This window comes from Rattus norvegicus, chromosome 11 (assembly GCF_021556685.1).
Source record: "Rattus norvegicus strain SHRSP/BbbUtx chromosome 11, alternate assembly SHRSP_T2T, whole genome shotgun sequence".
Classification (NCBI taxonomy): domain Eukaryota; kingdom Metazoa; phylum Chordata; class Mammalia; order Rodentia; family Muridae; genus Rattus; species Rattus norvegicus.
Window position 1 is genome coordinate 91,105,275 of NC_141544.1, and position 9,413 is coordinate 91,114,687.

Genomic DNA, 9,413 nt, shown 5'->3' on the forward strand with positions numbered 1-9,413 from the left:
TGGTTGCCAGTGAGCTCTGTGGATTCCCCTGTTCCCCTCACCCCCACCCTGAAACCCCAGCACTGGGTAACAGACGCATGCCCCTATGCATAGCTTTTATGTGGGTGCTGGGGATCCAAACTCAGGTCTTTGTGATTTCACCAAGCACTTTACCGGCTGAAGCTTCTCCCCCATCGCCATTCTTATTGTTGATAAATGAAGAGTAAGACTCAGCACTAATTAGCTGAATCACCAGGAACCAAGATTTCCATGGCAACAAAAACAAAATGAGAAATCTGTAAAATGTATCATAAATTTTAATTGGAAGTGTATCGTTATACCATTGTAAAGTGTTTTGCCAATGAAAACTATGAAGCATCCTGGGTATCACGATGCAGGCCTGTAATGCATCACTCTGGAGATACGGGTTTGTGAGTCCAGTTTCAGCCTGAGCTCCATAATAAGACCCAGTCTCAAAAATGAAGTTTGTGCCTCCTTTCACTGGACAGACTTTCAGGAAATTAATCCCTCCATCTCAGAAGCAATGAGCACACTTAACATCCATACAGTGATGTCTACAGCTCAGTCCGTCCCACTCCCATGTTCTTAGGTAAGAGGTTAACATCCAATCCTCCATTAGTGGTCCCTAAATCGTGTTGCCCACTGAAAGTGATCAGAATCCCCTGGAGAAGTAACTGCTTTAGATCTAGGTCAATAAAGCATAGAGCAAGCCTGGAAACTATTACTGGACCATCTCTCAAAGATCCCTGGAGCCATGTCAAAATTCAGACAAATGAAATTCACTTGGAGACGTTTAAACGGGTCATCTCTGAGACAATTGAATCATCACACAACACGATGACACGTCTCCATGGTCTATTCCAGTAAATAGATGGAACTAGAAAAAAAAATCAGACAGAGTGAGGTAGCCCAGCCCCAGAGAGAGCAACTGCAGCAACCAGAGAAATAAAAAGAGAACAGTGAGTGAATGGAGGGTGGTAGAGCAATAGAGAGGGGCATAGCGGAGTGCATGTGATCTGACCATGGCAAGGGGGAAACGGGTTCTAATTCAGGAGGGCGAGAGAGATAAACACAGAAGAAGGATGGAGGAGGGTAAAATTATACTAAGGATTACGACAAAGGCGTAAAGAACCAAGCTCTTAGCTAGTCACCTAAAGAAAACTAGAATACACATAAGTATGTGTATAAGTGTACATTTCTAATTTAAATGAAATTTTCTCATCTGGGCTGGCACTGCTCCCTCTAAGAGCCAAAGACTATCTAGCAAAGCCCAACCTCAAATATGAGGAACCATCTTCCATGGTGTTAGTCTAGACTGATCAAGAGACTCCCAAAACATTACATGCTATTTCTATTGCCCCTGGTTGCCCCAGAGTGGACAGAGTTAAGTCCCCATTGCTGAAGACACCATGTACTTCAGAAACAGGGCCAAAAAGCCCATGAGTGGGAACTGACTTGGAACCCTCCTCCCTGAGACTAGTTTTCATGGGACCAGAATGCACCATGCAAACTTCAAAAGGAGCCAAGAGTCCTACCAAGCTATTATAGCTATGAAACACAGCAATGATCTGCATGGCACAGTAACCCTAAGGGTGCAGCAGTGGCACATACACCTGATGATAACCAACAGCTCCCTATCTGAATTTAAGACCCGTTCTTCAAGAGGGAAATTATGCCCATTATTGGAAACCTCTCCAACTAACCAGAACCAAAGTCAAGGGTCTTGGAAGAGAATCTACAACTACTATTTCACTAAACCAGCATATTTCTAACAACAATTTATAAACATCTGCTCATTGACATGTCCACATTGTGGAGCCTTGTCTCAGTGGACTAAACAACACCCAAACCTAATGCTCAATGAACATGAGGGATAGAAGAGGGGGCAGAAAGACTGTGGGAGCCAGAGAATCAGGGAGTTTGCTATGAGATTGTGTCTTCTAGTAATGTCAGAAGCAACACATGTAAAGTCTCACCAACAGGATGATTCTAAACAAAGAGGGCATCAGATGTCTTGAAACTGGAGTTATAGATCGTTTTCAGTCATCACTCATATGAGTGCTAAGAATCAAACCAAGGACCTCTGGAAGAGCAGCCAGTGCTGTTAACCTCGGAGCCCTCTCTCCCGCCCTATGAGTTAGTCTTTGTATAAAAATTTAAGCTAATAAGAAAACGTGGTGCTACCAATGGACAGAAAATGTGGTGCTCGGTGGTAAAGTAAAGTCCTAGCATATAAGAGGCCCTGGGTTCAACAACAACAGAAGTTAATCAGTACTACTAATTAGTCCAAAGGAAAGACAAAGACCAAATTGTCTAGGTCTTCTAAACTCGGTATTAAATGCCTTGGGCAACCTCAGCTGAGTCCGTTGATGAGTTGTAGAACAAGCAGGAAATGTGTATGCCTGCTAAGGAAACATCGAGGGATAGAAACAGGAGAGATAAAACCCTCCTGTGTAATCAAAAGGACGGTCGGAGGAATCCCCAACCTTACTGTCCTGCTTTGTGGGCCCAGCTGGTTGCATGCACGTACCGCCCAGGAGCTCTCTCAGATCTGCAGATGAAAGACAGACACACGCTAGCTCATTTTTAACCTGCCTTACCGGCTCAGTGGCTGGGCTCTTCCAAGCCTCCCTTGGCTAATGTGCCCTTCCCTTTACTCCTAGCTCAACAACTCTAAATCTGCCCTCAGCTTAGTCGCCCAGTTACCTTCTGCGAAGTCCACTGGTCTTGCTACCCAAGACGCTTTTGGGTTGCCCTTCTGTGGGCTGCTTTTCTTTTCTGCCTATATTATGGAAGATCTCCCTGCAGCTCTGAGTCTGTTCCTTCTCTCCCCCAAGTATCTCGATTCTCTTCTTCCTGACCTCTCTCCTCTCTCCTAGCCTGTGAAAACCTGAAAGTCCCACCTCTTTCTTTCCACCTAGCCATTGGCAGATGGCATCTTTATTGATCAATCAAAATCCAATTGGAGACAAGGACCTTAGCATATGAACATGCAGATTCCTAATGAAACACACTATATCTGTGTATGAATATTAAATAAAATACTTTTAAAGAATGATCATGGAAAAGTATGAAAATTTTGCAGACTATACTTCAAAGTTTCATACTAAAACAATTAATCCGCAGACAAAAAAGCCCCAGGGTGCAAAGTAAGAGTGTAAAGAGATTGATTCAGGACAGGAGTTTGATGTACAAATTAATTCTATACATCCATATATGTCTGTTGTGTGAGAGGCCACATTGAATCTGTGTCTGTAGCCCCAACGTGAAAAAGGAAAGAGGAATGATCAAGAAGTTCTCAGTGCCTACATAGGAAAAGAAACAGATCACCAAGTACAGCGCCATTCCAATGATCAGGCCAGACTGGAACCTCTCTCTCCTCTGGGTCCTCATTAGAGACTTACTGCAAGGAACCATGGAAATTATCCACAAGCACTCAAAACAGACCCAGCAAGCCTCCATTTCTAACTTGCTTTTCAGCTGCTTACCCCAATGACCAGACTCTAAGAACCAAAAGACCCATTCCTTTAATGCCAAAAAGGGGTTGGCTGAATTCTACTGTATCTCTGTACTTGCACAGAATACCAAGCATGTTTTATAAATAAGGTGCTTCTGCACCCAGGGTGCTCAGAGTCTACTGGGGAATGTTGCTGTTCATAAAACTACACCCTTGTGTAAAAGGAAAACATGTCACAGGAGAACAACACGGATCTCTGCAAGTACAGCAAGGGGCAAAGTCAAATTCTCAGGACGAATTAAAGTGTTTTTCTGAGAAATGGCATCCGCGTATGCTAGGTTGTACTGGGGCCACAGAGTTAGTCTTCAATTCTTCCAGGGTACTTAGCACTGTAAAAAGTATTAAATACATATGCATAGTTGCCTATTGGCCAGAAAAATTAAGCCCAAACCAATAGTTTCCCATGGAGGTGACACCCTTGGGATACGGGAGCCTCTTGTTATTCTTCTATATTAATACCAAAGGTTAACTAAGAAGACAGTGGCAGGATGGATGTTGGTTCAGTAGTGTTCGTCTGTCCCTTGAAATGAATTGTGTCGTCTGTGCTGGCCTTGGGAAATAACAGGCTTCTATAAAATGAACCCCACGTGTAGATTACAGATAGATGCCAACTGATGTGGTTCAACATACAGTGTCTTCGCTTTACCACAGTGTGAAAATGATACATGTGCAGAAGAAATTAGGGTTCTAGTCTTGAATTAGACTCTTTCCCAAGACCAATAAGCAGTGCGTTACTCTTTAATGACAAAGCTCACAGTCGCCATGCCACCATATCAGTAGACAATTGACAGCGTGCTGTGTCACTGAAATATTAGATAGGTTAGTGGCATCAGAAACATTTCTGTTTACACTATCTTCAACGACAATAGATTTACCATGACACAAACTACAATGATAAGCCAAGGGGAATGTTTGATTTATAGGCATACATTTTGATAATGTAAGTACATGTCTCCCTATAGAAGAACACATGTATATATGCATATGTGTATATAGGTATAAGATATAATACACTCACATGCTGTTTATGTATGATGCCATTTTTAAAATACTGATAAAACTCTATACCCTCAATGCTTAAACAATGTTAAAATATAAGTGACAGAATCTATAACAGGGTGCTATCTCTCCAAAGCAAGCCCTGGGCCCTCCTCAAATAGCTGGAGACACTGGGGTGTCCAGTGGACACTAAATTAGGCAAAGGAGAAAAGGGCGAGGTCGCTCAAGCACGGTTGCAAGCTAAGCCCAGTGGCGTGAATTTAGGGGGATAAACCATCCTAAAGGCTCTAAGCTGAAATGAGCTCACAGTCCATCCCATCTGCAAGTACTGGATGAGCGTCTTGCACAACACCAAATTAGTTATTATTGCTATAAAAAAGTTATTCTAAACTCACCGGCTTAATCCAACAGCAAAAACAGGGAAAAATGCTACCAACGTCTTTTTTACAAAGTCATTGTTGCCCCAACAGTAAAACCAGATAAAACCAACACGTGTGTGTCCTTGCACAGCATGGCTCTCAGACCCCTGAGTAGGGCTAACAAGAGAACGGCGAGGTGACAGAAACAGAAGAATTGGGGTCAGGTAGGCTGGGCTTTCAGATGAAGATGCTGTGGTACAGGAGCTTGGTGTGTTTCTTTAGTGCAGTTGAGGTTGTTCTATACAACTGATAACAGGCCAGTTCAGCTCATCTTGGTAAAAGAAGCCTCAGTAGGTAGCAGTGTTCTACAAATATCTGGGGAGGAGAAAGCTATGATGAACATTCTCTGCACGCAGCCATACTAACCAGAGGAAAGTTTTGCTATGCTCAAGTCAACAACATACATCCATGTGGCTTACCTTGTGCTCTATTGCTGGGAAGAGACACCATCGCCACAGCAACTCTTATAAAGGACAACATTCCATTAGGACTGGCTTATAGTTTCAGAGGGTTAGTTCATTATCATCATGGTGGAAAGCACGGCAGTGTATAGGCAGACTTGGTGCTGGAGGGGCTGCGAGTTCTATGTCTTTATCTGCAGGCATGGAAAGGAGACTATGTCCCGCACTAGGCACAACTTGAACATATAAGACCTTAAAGCCTGCCCCCACAATGATATCCTTCCTTCAACAAGGCCACACCTACTCAATCAAGGCCACACCTCCTAATAGTGCCACTCCCTGTGGACAAGCATTCAACATGAATCTATGGGGACCACTCTTACTCAAACCACCATGCCATGCAATATTGGGAGCTATGCCCTTAAAACCCTCCATCATTGATGTTAATATTATAGTTAGAGTTAAGTATGACTGGGATCATTAAGAGGTCAGGACGATGGAAAATCCCCAGCCAGCTGCAGAAGGTTAATACAAATCTGGTAGTCAGGTTGCCTAATGATATGACAAACTTGTGACCTTTCTGACATCCTGTTGATGTCAGCCAATTGCCTGACCACAAGAGCACAGTGTCCTTGGCCTGCATAAATATTTCCTGCTTCCCCCCTCCCTCTGTTACCCCTGCTATGGTATAAATTCAGCCTTGGGAAAAAATAAAATTTGTTGCCTTGATCAGAATCCTGTTTTGGTATCTTTCTTCTAGCTTCTTGTCTTCTGTTCTCTCCTAGGTAGTCCCCAACCACCGCTGACTGCCCTGTGGGTCAGGACAATGCAAGACTTCACTTGCTCCCTACAAGCACAGCAACAAGAAAGAAAATTGGGGGCTGATGAAATGGTTCGACAAGAAAAGGTACTTCTTGCCAAATCTGGTGGACTGAGTTTGAACCTTGGAATATACAAAGTAGGAGAAAGTTGACTTCTTCAAGTTGTCCTCTGTCCTCCATATATAGAACAAACAGATGTAAAACATCTTTAAAGAAACTATAGACTTTCTCCCTGATATAGACACATGCGAAAATGTTGGATAAAATACTGCTTGCCCATGGGGGAGGTGTCCTTGTGGCCTAATCACTTCTTAAAGACCCAATTTCTTCATGCTGTCACAGTCATCAAGTTTCAACTCCGTCATTTTGGAGGGAGTGCATTGAAGCATCAGCATTCACTCTTCAAGAACCTCCCAACAACTATCGGTAAGCCTCAGGTGCAGAGAACTTGCCTGGAATGTGCCAGACTCAGGGTTCCGTCCCCAAGGATGCAGGAGTAATAGAAAGAGAAAAGCCTTCCAAAGCTGCAGGATGGCAGAGACCTTTGTGAGCAGATATGTGAGCTTCAAAACAGATGGAAAGGATCACATTGGATGAAAGATCCCATCCAAGGCTCAGTCTGAGCAGGTACCATTTACTAGGCTGTGGCTATAACAGAAATGGATAGATATCAATACAGATAGCCAGGGAGAAAGCATAAGGCTGGTGTGTAAAGCTCATGTCAGAGACCTGGGCTCCTTCTGTCTTGTTCCTCAGCTACGTGTGTCCTGAACGTCATAGTCACATACAGCAGTGCCCATACTCCAAGAAGCAGATAGACTAGGACAAAAAGGCAAGCTCTTTCTTCAGTAAGGTTGGTAGTACACAGCATGTGATGCTTCTCAGATTCCACTGGCCACGGTCTAATCACATGGTCACATCTCTTACTAGAGAGAGAAAAGGAGCCTGTATTCTGGTGACCATGGACACGGCAGAAAGCTCCTTATCCATAGTCTGAAGGGAGATTCCGCTAGGGGATAGTCAACCTGAAGACCCCTGCACAATATCCCAGCTCATTCACACCCAGACCTTAGACACCAGCCCTTTTAAAGCCCGATGTATCTATCTCATGCTAGTATGTGGCAAAACTATATGTTCTTAAAAGTGCTTTGCCTGATGTGTCTATTTAGGAAATTAGAATCCATTATAATCACAAATCTTTATGATTTTCAGGATCAGCTTGGGGGTTAAGTTTGCATCAAGTACGTACAAATTGATCGTCTAGAGACCATGGCCTCTGGCAACGGTTGATGTAATAGTTAAATTCATGTGTCAGTTTGACCTGGACATAGCATACTCAGCGTTTAGTCAAATGTATTTAGGGACACTTCTCTGAGTGTGTTTGCCGTGTTTCAACTGCTAGGCTGGGTAATACACACGGCTCTCCCTATGAAGACTGGGCACAGTTTAAGAAGATACAGATCTGAAGATCATCACAAGAGTCTGTGTTTACAGAAGCAGAGAGAACTCCCCCCCCCCATTGTTGTAAAAATATAAAAAATAAAGACGCTGTCTTTTATCCTGCTAGATCTGGCACCACAGTGCCCCAAAATATCTGCTGGATATCTTAATTCTCAGTCAGCAAAGCCTCTCGCCCGCTCTGCTCCATCCCATATCACTCTGCCAAAGGCCTCTCTCTGAGCCTGGCAGCAATCTCTCTACCTATCTAGTGCCCAAGGCAGGTTTCCATGCCAGAAACACACATCCCAACTCCGTGGCGGCCCAGCCCAGCCACCCCACACTCCATTACACTTAAATGTACACATGAAAGAACACACAACACAATAATCTTTGGCCCAATTGATAAGATACAATTGCCCACCTAAACATACAGAGCCCAGTACCATCCATCCCTTAAGAACATTAATAACAACCTGTAAGTACACAGAGGGACTCTTAACGTCAGTTTCCATTTTCTCTCCGCCATGACTGCCCCCTCTCTCTCCTTCCTGTCTCTTCCTCTTTCCGGTTCCAGTCTCCTCCTCTTCCTTCAAACTTTTCTCCCGCCCACCCTTCCTTCTTGTCCAATGACAGGCCTCCTTCTATCTTGTACTTGCCTCACCTGTGACATCATCCCACACCCACCTGGTGGCCTTCAACCTAAGATGTGAGATTTTCCCTGTCTTGGCACTTGAACCGGAACTGGTTCTTCCTGGGTTGTGAGTCTCCTGCTCTTTGGATTAGAGTTGCCCCTCAGTCTGAGTTCAAACTTTTGAACTCAGATTGGAACTCTGTAGCCCCTTCTCCCAGGCTTCATCCTGGTGACATTCCCCAGAGGTGTTAGGATCCACCATCTCCATTAACATGAAAACCAATTCCATATGCTGAGCTGTATCAAATAAAATTCAAATTTCATGTGATAACTATCTTCTGTTCCTCTCTGGAGCCCAAATCTACTGTATGGGCTGAAGATGTACTTGCCTTGTGGTGTAGCAGGAGATTGCAAAGTCTGCAGAAATGTGAAACTATATTTAAGTGTTGTAATCTACATAGAAATCGATACTATTTTAAAAAAAAATACTGAAATACTATTTCAAAATGTTTCAACACAGAGTTTTTAAAAAGTTGTCCCAAGATACTGAGTGTGGTGGTACATAATTACACCTACCACTCTGGAATCAGAGGTAAGCAGATCTCTGTGAGTTCAAGCCAGCCTAGTCTACATAGAGAACTCCAGGATAGCCAGGGCTACATAGTGAGAGACCTTGTGCCAACTGATAAATCTTCCATCAAAAGACAGATAAGATACATATTTATTCTCTTTAAAATTACACCAAAAGGAAAATGTTGTCAATGAAAATTTAACAATAAGAAAAGAAGGTTAAAAACTTGGTAAGATTACTGAGTTTGTATTTGGAGATTGCCACTAGTGAATGTGGTTCATTGTCCTCCAAGGGTCCACTGTGGCTGAAAAATTAGTCCCCAAGGTGATGCTGTTGGGAGATGGCAGGAACTTTAAGAATGAAGCTAATTGGAGGATCCTCAGGTCATTAGCTGCATGCCATCAGTGGGACCCTAGACTGTCTCCCCCCTGCTGTGTGTGTCTCACACACACATCATCATATCATCATCATCACCACCACCATCATCACCATCATCACCATCATCATCCTATCATCATCATCTATGCAAAATGACAGCCACTGCTATACCCATCCAAACCAAGCCAGAGAGTCATAGCTTTGCTCTGTCAGCCTGAAAGATAATGTCACAGACT

General features: G+C 43.5%; 1 long non-coding RNA gene across 1 annotated transcript; it reads right to left on the reverse strand.

Moving 5' to 3' along the window:
• Positions 1–280: 280 nt before the first annotated feature.
• LOC134481025 (uncharacterized) lies at positions 281–8,156 on the reverse strand. Its single transcript, XR_015633191.1, has 4 exons — positions 8,071–8,156; positions 6,061–6,183; positions 5,355–5,530; positions 281–5,250 (listed from the first exon to the last, which is right to left on the reverse strand). It is a non-coding gene; the product is annotated as an uncharacterized LOC134481025 (long non-coding RNA).
• Positions 8,157–9,413: the final 1,257 nt, after the last annotated feature.